General features: G+C 37.8%; 1 pseudogene; it reads right to left on the bottom strand.

The window, feature by feature from the left end:
* Nucleotides 1-9,316: 9,316 nt before the first annotated feature.
* On the bottom strand, nucleotides 9,317-9,998 carry LOC150036477 (secreted RxLR effector protein 161 pseudogene; annotated as a pseudogene).
* Nucleotides 9,999-11,659: the final 1,661 nt, after the last annotated feature.

The raw sequence follows: 11,659 nt of genomic DNA, 5'->3' as shown, positions 1-11,659 counted from the left end.
GAAGAGAGGACTCAGTCATAGTAGGACTATGACTTATATTTATTAGAGGAATCAGTGGTACTTAGGTTGTTCTGATATTCCAAATTTCACTTCTATTTTGAACTTCTTTTACAATCATAGTGGGTTTTTGGTTTACGTATTGCGTTTAAGTGTTAAATGCACTTGTGGATGGTGTTGATGAATGTTTACGGGTTTAATTGCCTCTGTTTAAAGTTTTCTTTTTTATTACAAAGTTTTAATTTGTATGGGCCCCTGCGTTTTTAGGCATAATTAACAAGCAATCGAGTCTGTAAGTCAAAGTGTTTGAGTTTGTTGAGAGTCATTCGTGATGAAGTTTCGAAGCATGGAGATATGGATCTCATCAAGGAAGAAGACTACAGATTGGTCATATCATATAGCCTAAGGTAAACGATAGTTGAGTTTTTACTGAACGATCGTGTAGAAAAGTTCTGCGCGATCGTATAGTATTTACTAAACGATCATTTAGCTATTGCTAAATGATAGGATAAAGCATTTACTCTATCGCGTAGCGTTGGTTAGCTGTTTGCGTGGACGCTGAAGGTAAACAATCGTATAGAGTATTTGATGCTCATCGTTTCATAAAAGGCGCGTGCACTAAACGATCATGTAGTTAGCATGCCTCATCACATAGTCACTGACTACACGATCACCCGGTATGCGATACCTCGCGCTTGCTCAGCGATCGTTTAGACGATTGTGCTTCATCGCATTGTTGTCGTTTAGATGATCATTTAACATTTGCGTTGTATGTTGTGTTGCATGATCGCGTGCCTCTTCTTCATCGCATAGTTAAGGTACATGATCGTTGCTAAACGATTGTTTAGCTCAGGAAGCGTTGGTAAACGATTAAGTAAAGAGTTTACTCTTTCATGTAGGCAATCACAAAGAGTTTTGTATATGATCAGTGGAGACGCATTTCTTCGACCGAATGGTTCAAGACCCGATTTGCCTATTTGGACCGATGACTTTTTGTTATTTGTAATAGTTAGCTTTGGTTTTGTGGATTTTGAGGCTAATTATCCCAGTACATCAACTTTTATTTAATATATATGACATGTATGTTGGTTTATATGTCATAGTGTATGATATATAGATTTCAAACCCACCTTAGGTTATGCAATTATTCATGCATCATATATTATAAGTGTTATAATATAGCTTTTTACATGATGAAATTACAAGAAAGCATGTGCATGCATCATGAAATATAAGAGTTATATTTATGTATGTAGTAAGCATATTCATGCATCATCTTTATATTATAAGAGTTGTAGTATAAGGGTGTGTGGAAGCATATTTTGTTGGTTCATTGCTTGGTTGTATAAGCCTTATATAAAAGTTGATTCCGTGGTTAGCTGCGCATGCATCATGAAATATAAGAGTTATATTTATGTATGTAGTAAGCATATTCATGCATCATCTTTATATTATAAGAGTTGTAGTATAAGGCTTTGTGTTGTAGATGGTTTTAGTTGATTCCGGTTATAAGCGTTATAATGGAAATTAGAACTAAAATTAATAAGAAAGAGTTGCATGCGAACTTAGGCAAACTCATGTTTTAAAAAGGGTTTTAAAATTGGATTGAGATTGACCTAAGTTCAAGGTTCTAATGGGATTAGCAACTGATTAGCAACCTAAAGTTAAATCTTTTTAAATCCTTAATCGGATTAAATTGATTGGCATAAAAGATTAAAATTGTATTAAATCTATCTATAAGGGACCTTTTGTCTAAGGCAGGTCCCATCTAGGCTGGGGTACTTAAGCTGACAGAAATGGAACACCCCTACCTGGAAAGGTGAATTAGATAGATTTTCTGCAAGCATGTAATAGTTGATCAAAGACTTCGTCAAAGAGTTTAATGAATGATGATCAAAAGTTGGTAAACTTTCCAAGGTAAAAGTTATTCTTGGGCAAACCTAAAATGTCACTTAGTTAAAATCCTTAGCCGTGTTTTTTTCTAAGTAAATTAAACCCTAACTTATAAAATACTCAGTGGGAAGAAGAGATATATATGATATGTCAATGATTTCACTCACGTTTCTCCCTGAATGTTCACGTTTTGAGATTCATGCTTGGCCTCGTGGTGCCCTAAGAGCATTCCCCTTCGGATGGTGTTTGCATGAGCATGAGTCAATATCAAGGTGGAAGGAGAGAGTATTTATAGTAAGTGGGTGAAGGGTGTGTGTCAACACGTCCTGCGGTCATCTTCATTGGTTCACACTGTGAGATCAATCTTGTACTCCCTTGTGGCGCCTTGGGAGAGTCCCCCTTCGGATGGGTTTTGTGTAGTTGGTCAATATCAAGGTGGACTCTAGAAATGGATAGGGTCACTTTAGTTTTTGCCCTCAATTAGATTTTTCCCTTCGAATTGGCTACTTGGGACGGAACTTTGGGGCCTAAAATGACTGGTCACTTACGGGAAATTGTTAAGTAAGTTAATGATTTCTTGACCAAATCAATGATGTATAGTCGTTATAGGGGCAAGAGTTGTTCTAGTATTAATGACTGGTTGAGAATGTCTCAATTCAGATGAGGGATAAATTGACCACCCTTCGTCGGCTTTTGTCCTAAACCTTTGAAGCGTCATTGCGAAACTAGATGTCACATGGGGTTCATTTCAATTTTGCTAAACTGTATTGGATGTTGTTTGTTTTTCGACTAGTATTTGCTAAAACCTAATGTAGGTCAATGTGTTTCTTTTTCAACAAAATGAATATTTTTCCATTAAATGCCTCTAGTTTGATCAATTTCATACAATGAAAAAAGTCTGTTAAAACATATTTCGTGGTAAACGACCTCGAGTTTGTCATGGTTGAGAAGTGTCCTCAAGTTCTGACCCTTGATGCACCACGAAGTGTTCATAATGCATATGAGGTGTGGATAAAGGCTAATTCATTGGCCCGACTTCACATATTGGCTAGCATACCTGATGCTTTGGCCAAAAGTGTTGAGAACATGGTCATTGTATGTGAGATCATGGACTCGTTGAAGAATCGTTTGAACATCAGTTCTTACTTTTTGAGCACAAAGGGACGGATTACAAAACCAGTAGTGTCAGTTCCCAAGTTAACCTCCAGGAAGAGACAGCAAGTATTGCTAACTCTGCTAAAGTTCATCAACGAGAAGTGTTTTCTGACATGGAACCTAGAGTTTATTTAGGTTCTGAAAATGATCCCACTACTCTCCAAAAGATGAGGATTTCGAAAGACAGTAAATATGATTTATTGGTCTTGGAGACGTATTTGATAAAGAATGATGATTCTGCCTGGATCCTTGATTTAGGTGCTACTAATCACATTAGTTTCTCTCACCAAGGATTTAGTTCCTGGTAAACGTTGCCACAGGGAGAGTTGATTCTTCTAGTCAGTACTGGTGAGGTTATTTCAGTTGTTGTTGTAGGCAGACTGAAGTTATTTTTGGACAAGAAACATTATTTGTTACTGGATAATGTTTTTGTAGTTTTTCATATCAAGAGGAACTTAATCTCGGTTTCTTGTCTCATTGAACATGGTTATACCGTCTCCTTTTCTGAGAATAAAGTGTTCATTTTCAAGAATGGTATGGAGATTGACTTTGGTTCAATGGAAAATAACTTTTCTGTACTAAGGTCGTTAGTCATAAAAACCTTGCTTAATACTGAAATGTTTAGTACGACGATAACAACTAAAATACCAAAGGTTTCTTCTAAGGAAAATGCCCATCTTTGGCATCTAAGGTTAGGTCACAATCATTACATCAACCTCAATAATATTGAGTAATTGGTGAAATGTGGACTTCTAAAGAGTTTAGAAGAAAACTCCTTGTCGGTGTGTGAATCATACCTTGAAAGAAAAATGACCAAACGACCTTTTACTGGAAAAGGTTATAAAGTCGAGGAAACGTTGGAGCTCATACATTCAGACCTCTGTGGTTCGATGACTATTAGAGCTTGAGGTGGGTATGAATATTTCATCTCTTTCATACATGATTACTCAAGGTACGGGTATCTATACCTAATGCAACATAAGTCTGAATCCCTTGACAAGTTCAAGGAGTATAAGGTTGAAGTTGAAAAATTGTTAGGTAAGAAGATAAAAACACTACAATTTGATTGTGGTGGAGAGTATATGAACCTCAAATTCCAGAACTATATGATAGAACATGGAATTACATCCCAACTCTCAGCCCCAGGTACACCTCAGCAGAATGGTATATTAGAAAGAAGAAACCGAACTTTGTTGGATATGGTTTGGTCTATGATGAGTTATGCTCATCTTCCATACACGTTTTGGGGATTTGCAGTGGAGACTGCATGTTATATTTTGAACAACGTTCCCTCGAAAAGTGTTTCTGGAACACCTTTTGGAGTTGTGGAGAGGTCATAAAGGTAGTTTATGCCACTTCAGGATTTGGAGATGTCCGACCCACGTGCTTGTGACTAACCCGAAGAAGTTGGAACCGCATTCAAAAGTTTGCCTCTTTGTAGGCTACCCCAGGGAAATGAGGGGTGGATACTTCTATGATCCGAGTGAGAACAAAGTGTTTGTTTCTACAAATGCTATCATCTTCAAAGAAGACCACATCAGGGATCATAAACCACGAAGCAAGCTTGTTTTATATGAGATTTCTAGTGAGATTACTGAGGGTTTAACAAGAGTTGTTGAACAGACGATAGATCAACCAGAGTTATTGAGGTCAGTTCATCTAGTCAACCATCTCAAGATTTGAGACTATCCCGACGTAGTAGAAGGGTTATGAACTAGCTGGAATGCTACATGGGTTAGACTGAATCCCAGAACATAATTTTTTATGATGGGGTCAGGGATCCATTGTCTTATAAGCAAACAATGGAGGATGTTGACAAAGATGAATGGATTAAAGCCATGAACCAGGAAATTGAGTCTATGTACTTCATTAATGTCTGGGAACTTGTGGATCAGCCTGATGGGGTAAAACCTATAGGGTGTAAGTGGATCTAAAAGAGAAAACGAGGTGTAGAAGGAAAGGTGCAAACCTTTAAGGCTAGACTCGTGGCAAAGGGTTATACCCAGGTTGAGGGACTGGACTATGAGGAAACTTTCTCACCTGTTGTCATGTTGAAGTCTATCAGGATACTTCTGTCCATAGCCACATTTTATGATTATGAGATATGGCAAATGGACGTCAAGATAGTCTTTCTTAATGGAAATCTTGAGGAGACCATTTACATGGCTCAATCAAAGGGGTTCATCGTTCAAGATCAAGAACAAAGAGTGTGCAAGCTTAATAGGTCCATTTATGGGTTGAAACAAGCGTCTAGATCGTGGAACATTAGATTTGATAGTGCGGTCAAATCATTTGGCTTTGATGAAAACACTGATCAAAAGAGCTCAGTAGCTTTCCTGGTACTGTATGTGGATGATATCCTACTCACTGGGAATGATGTACGCTTTCTAACTAACATTAAGAAGTGGCTAGCCGCCCAATTCTAAATGAAAGATTTGGGAGAGGCACAGTATGTTCTAGGGATCTAGATCATTCAGGGTTGTAAGAACAAGAGGTTACCCTTATCTCAGGCATCGTACATTGATCAAATGTTGATCTGGTACAAGATGCAGGATTCCAAGATCGGTTTATTACCCTTCAGGCATGAAATCGTTTTGTCTAAGGATTAATGTCCTAAGATACCTTAAAAGGTTGAGGAGATGAGACAGATTCCCTATGCTTTGGCTATTTAAAGCTTAATGTATGCAATGTTATGTACTAGACCTGACATTTGCTATGCAGTAAGGATTGTCAGTCGTTATCAGTCCAATCTAGGATTGTATCACTGGATGGCGGTCAAAATGATCCTCAAGTATCTTGGAAGAACGAGGAACTACATGCTCATGTATGGAAATAAAGATTTGATCCTTACAGGATACACAGACTCTGACTTTAAGACTGATAGAGATTCTTGGAAATCGACATCAGGATCAGTGTTCATTCTGAACGGAGGGACTGTAGTTTGGCAAAGCATCAAGCAAGGATGCATTACGGACTCCATTATGGAAGAGAATATGTAGCCACTTGTGAAGCTACTAAGAAGGTTATTTGGCTTAGGAAGTTCCTTATAGATTTAGAAGTTGTTCCAAATATGTCTTTGTCGATCACTCTCTATTGTGATAACAGCGGGGCGGTTGCAAATTCAAAGGAACCTCAAAGTCATCGTAGAGGCAAGCATATAGAACGAAAATATCATTTAATCAGGGAGATTATGCATCATGGTGATGTGATAATCACAAAGATTACATCGGAGCACAATGTTGTTGATCCATTTACAAAGGCTCTCACGGCTAAAGTGTTTGAGGGTCATCTAGAGACTCTGGGTCTACGGGACATGCCGCATCTTGTCTAGGACAAGTGGAAGATGATACTGGGGTATAGAGTATGCCCTAGTTTATTGTATATTGTACTTGTATTTTCATGTATTGTACATTAGTCTCCTGAAGCATTAGGACAAGTGGGAGATTGTTGGGATTGGTATCCTATTTCTCTTGGAGTCTCGTAGTTTGTAAACATTGTACACATTGTTATGAATAAAATAAGAGTTATTTTATTTTACATTTACTCATATCCAATAAACAAAGTTCCATGGTTATTGTATGTAAACTTAAGCATGTATATGAGATATACAAGTGGATCATGCCTTAAGTAATAACTTAAAAAAATCTGTAGTATAAGGATTAAGAAGGGATACCTTATCCTGATGACACTACGAATATGACCCACTTTATAGAGTTTTACAAGTGTTGTGAACTACTACAGATGGTCTGATCCTGACCATTCATGTGGAGACATGCGAGGGGGGATGTCCTATACAAAGAGTTTGTATAAGACCGGACCACGAGATGATTCGTCTCTTTATATATCGTTGTTGATACTTGAGACTTACCTTTCACCTAAACGACCATAAGTGACATGACCTTAATCTTGAGTGTTTAGGGAACTCCCACCTTTGAAGGTGGTCCTTTGATTAGTATGGGTGAGAGTGGCCATATTGCTAACTCAACAAGCCTACCTTTTTGGGGATTTGTCTGATTGGGGAGCTGCGAATACAGTTACACAAAATGGAATTCACTCTTTCCCCGAATAAATTGATTATTTGAATATGGCTGTCCTGACACATAATCAACATAGTTGAATCTTGAATCTTAATGAATGTGTTTCTAGTTCCTTATGGCCGCTGAGGACCCAATTGCATCTAGAAGCATGTAGGTTAGTTGAGACACGGTCTTTCCAATCTTAATTACGAATTATGATGCTCGATTCGTTCGGATTAATTGATTTTCATCCTTTCTGGAGATTAGTTAATTTGCATTGATTGGGTAGTTGTGCATGCTGTTGGGATTGGTGTCCTAATTCTCCTGGAGTCTCATAGTATGTAAACATTGTACACATTGTTATGAATAAAATAAGAGTTATTTTATATTTCATTTACTCATATCCAATAAACAAAGATTCATGGTTATTGTATGTATACTTAGGCATATATATGAGATATACAAATGGATCATGCTTTAAATAATAACCTGAAAAGGTCTTTAGTATAAAGATTAAGGAGGGATACCTTATCTTGGTGACACTACGGATACGGCCCGCTTTGTAGAGGTATACAAGTGTTGTGAACTACTATAGATGGTTTGATCCTAACCATTCATGTGGAGACATGCAAGTAAGGGTGTCCTATACAAAGAGTTTGTATAAGATCGGACCACGAGATGATTCGTCTCTTTATATAACGCCGTTGATACTTAAGACTTACATCTTACCTAAACGATCATAGGTGACATGACCATAATCCTAAGTGTTTTGGGAACTCCTACCTTTGAGAGTGGTCCTTTGATTAGTATGGGTGAGAGTGGCCAGATTTTCAACTTTACAAGTCTACCTTTTTGGGGATTTGTCTGATTGGGGAGCTGGGAACTCAGTTACACAAGATGGAATTCACTCCTTCCCCAAAGTAGAGGTAAGTAGATAGATTTCTCTCTTAAGGGCTGATTCCGGTTCTTGAATATAGTAGCCACATCCTCTCTTTAGAAGAGAGGAATCCGTGATAGTAGGATTATGACTTATGTTTATTAGAGAAATCAATTATACTTAAGAAGTTAGATGTAACTATAGGGGCAAAACGGTAAATTGGCCCAGCTATACTTACGAGCGATTTGTGAAAGGTTATCGAGTTATTGATTGGTTGATATGAAGACAGAAATATATCTGTAGTGAGGAGAGTGCAGCTGTCGGTATTTAGTGGATTGCCCGACAGTTATCATATTTATTTATAATAATATTAATTATTTGATAATTATCTCTTTTTCTCTAATAACCAATTGAATGGGAGGTTATTGGTCGTTTTATGGTAACCGTGAGATAAAAGGAAAAATGTTTTTTTAATTTGGTGGAGTTGCTACTTTCAATAATAACTCACGGTAAAGCTATCAAGTGAAAGTGGTTCACTAAGCGATCGCTCATAGAGAGACTAAACGATCGTGCACATTGACTATACGATAGTCATTCAGCTGGTCGTAGCTAAACAATTGCGTGGCTTTCTCTATACGATAGGCTATCATCTTCTACACGATCGAGCATTCGTCTATTCGATAGACAAATTCCTATCTCCCATTTGTTTGATCATATACACGATTGTTTTCCTCCAGTTTCTTCCTCAAACCAAGTTCATACAGAGCCCACAACTTTTGGATTTTCACATCGAGAATACCATGATAACCATTGTGGTGGTGTCCTCACTCAACTCAATTGATTTCGAGGTTTTGGAGGCCATTCGTTGGGTTCGTGATCATTGTCTTCATTTTGTTCATGCTGTGAACCAGTCGTTGCGTTCGAAGGCTGTGTTGTTGTATAGTGGACACTTGGAGATTGATCGAGAGAGTTTAAAGAATGTTTCTTCAAAAGTATGTGTTACGAAATTGACAATTAAATAACACAAAAAGGGGAATGTAGAGATAGAGAAGATCGACACACAGATATACGTGGTTCATTAACAGTGTGTTAGCTACGTCTACGAGCAGAGGGAGAACAATATTATTAGAGATAATGTTTTCAGAAAATTACATCATAACGGCACCTCTAGGGTTAAAGAGTTTATATAGCGCACTACTCTAAACTCTAGGGCCATAATCGTAAATAACTACAAATAAAGAAATATGTTGAATACGAATTCTGAATAGGTTTAAGGAGATTTTTGAATTGCCAACAAACAGATTCAAGGAATTTCAACAAATCTCCACCTTGACTTGAATTCTCTCCCAGATAACAAATGTACCAAATGCAACATAAATCAATATTGCCAGACGTACCTAGACTTCTCCCTCATGCCTCTAAGTGTCCCACAAAGGGGACCACTAACAATTCAAAATATTCAGCAAGTTCAAACAATGTTAGAACTTGCCTTGTGTAATCGGTTTAGTGAACATATCAGCAGGGTTATCAGGAGTACCAATTTTCATCACTTTAACTCTCTGCTCACCTCTTAAGAAGTGATATCTTACATCTATGTACTTAGTTCTCTCATGATGAACTTGATCCTTGGCTACGCATATTACACTCAAACTATCACAATATACAATAGCTTGGTCATGATGTAAACCAAGATCACCAACTAACCTCCTCAACCATATTCCCTCTTTAGCAGCTTCTGTCAAGGCCATGTACTCTACTTCAGTAGTAAACAAAGTAACTGTAGGCTGTAAGGTTGCTTTCCAACTAACAACAGAACTGCCCAGAGTGAACACATAGCCAATCATAGACCTCCTACTGTCAACATCTCTAGCATAGTCAGAATCAAAATAATCGATCATCAAACACTCTGTGCAACTCCCATAAACAAGACCAACATTAGATGTACCTCTAAGGTAATGAAAAATCCTTTTAACAGCTTGCCAATTCTCCTTCCCACGTTGACCCATGAACCTGCTGACAACACTAACAGCATGGGCAAGATCAGGCCTAGTACAGACCATAGCATACATCAAAATTCCCACTGCACTAGCATAAGGAACTCAAGACATGTACTCCTTCCTAGCTTCAGACTGTGGTGAAAACATAGATGACAAACGAGCATTTACAGCACTAGGAGTATCTATAGGCTTAGCTGATGACATACTAAACTTGGACAATATTTTTTGTGTATATCCTTTCTGTGACAAGAAGAGCTTATTTTTATCTCTACTCCTATAAATCTCCATACCCAGAATTTTCTGAGCAGTACCCAAATCCTTCATATCAAACTTAGCATTGAGAAGATTCTTCAATTTTAGAATGTCATGCTTGGACTTTGTAGCTATGAACATATCATCTACATATAAAAGTAGATAAATCATCGAATCATCATCAGCTTTGTTGTGATATACACCACAATCATACGGACTCCTGTTATAGCCAAGTCCAATCATACAACTGTCAAATCGTTTGTACAACTGCCTTGGAGACTGCTTTAACCCATACAAAGATTTCTTCAAATTGCAAACACAATCTTCTTTACCTAGACACTGAAACCCATCTGGTTGGGTCATATAAATCTCTTCCTCCAACTCTCCATGTAAGAAAGTTGTCTTCACATCTAGTTGTTCAAGTTCCAAATTCTGATGTGGTACTATAGCTAGTAACACCCTGATAAAAGTATGTCTGACTACTGGTGAGAATATCTCATTATAATCAACTCCTTCCTTTTGTGTGAACCCTCTAGCAACAACTCGAGCTTTATATTTAATTCCCTCGGAGGGTGATATTCCCTCCTTTTTTTCAGGAAGACCCATTTACAAATGACAATTTCTCTCCCCTTAGGTCGTTTAACTAATTCACAAGTCTGATTTTTTTTAAAAGATTCCATCTCATCCCACATAGCAGCAAGCCATTGAGCAGACTAACCACATGACAAGCTTATCTATAGGTGGATGGCTCATGAGGATCCACCTCTTCATTAACCTGCAATGCAAAAGTAACCTTATCTTCAAAATCATACCTCACAGAAGGTCCAACACCAACTCTTCTAGCTCTATCACGAGCTATACTCGGTTAATCTACTCAGGATCTAGAATTCTCAGGCAAAGCAACTTCTGACGTTCTAGACACATTAATTTCTGGTTGCACATCAGTTTCTGTAATAACATGTTAATCTTCTCCACCTTGATGTTGTAATTCATTCACAGCTGAAGTGACTTGCATCTCCACCTGTTTATCAACACTACTACTTTCTCCCACATCAATAGACGTCACAAAAGGCTTTACAGTTGAGTTAACATGGAATTTTCATCAAATATCACAGTCCTACTAAGTATAACTCTATTCTCAGAAGGTGACCAGACTCTATATCCCTTAACTCCATCCCCAAAACCCACAAATATACCATTTTTAGCTCTCGGTTCTAATTTACCCTCATTAACATGATAGTATAATCTGCAGACTTACTAGACCACACCTCGTAAGGTGTTTTACAATCAATAGCTGTGTGAGGTCCACGATTGATCAGATAACATGATGTATTTACTGCTTCTACACAAAACTTTCTAGCCAACCCTGCATTAGAGAGCATGCATCCTGCTCTCTCCAACAACGTCTGATTCATACGTTCTACAACCCCATTTTGCTGTGGACTTAACAATGTGATGGCGAACAATCCCCT

Source organism: Benincasa hispida, chromosome 4, assembly GCF_027475165.1.
Source record: "Benincasa hispida cultivar pf3 chromosome 4, pf3_genome.v1.1, whole genome shotgun sequence".
In the NCBI taxonomy this organism is placed as follows: Eukaryota; Viridiplantae; Streptophyta; class Magnoliopsida; order Cucurbitales; family Cucurbitaceae; genus Benincasa; species Benincasa hispida.
Note: the sequence above shows the minus strand (reverse complement) of the source record. Positions and strands in the feature narration are given on the sequence as shown.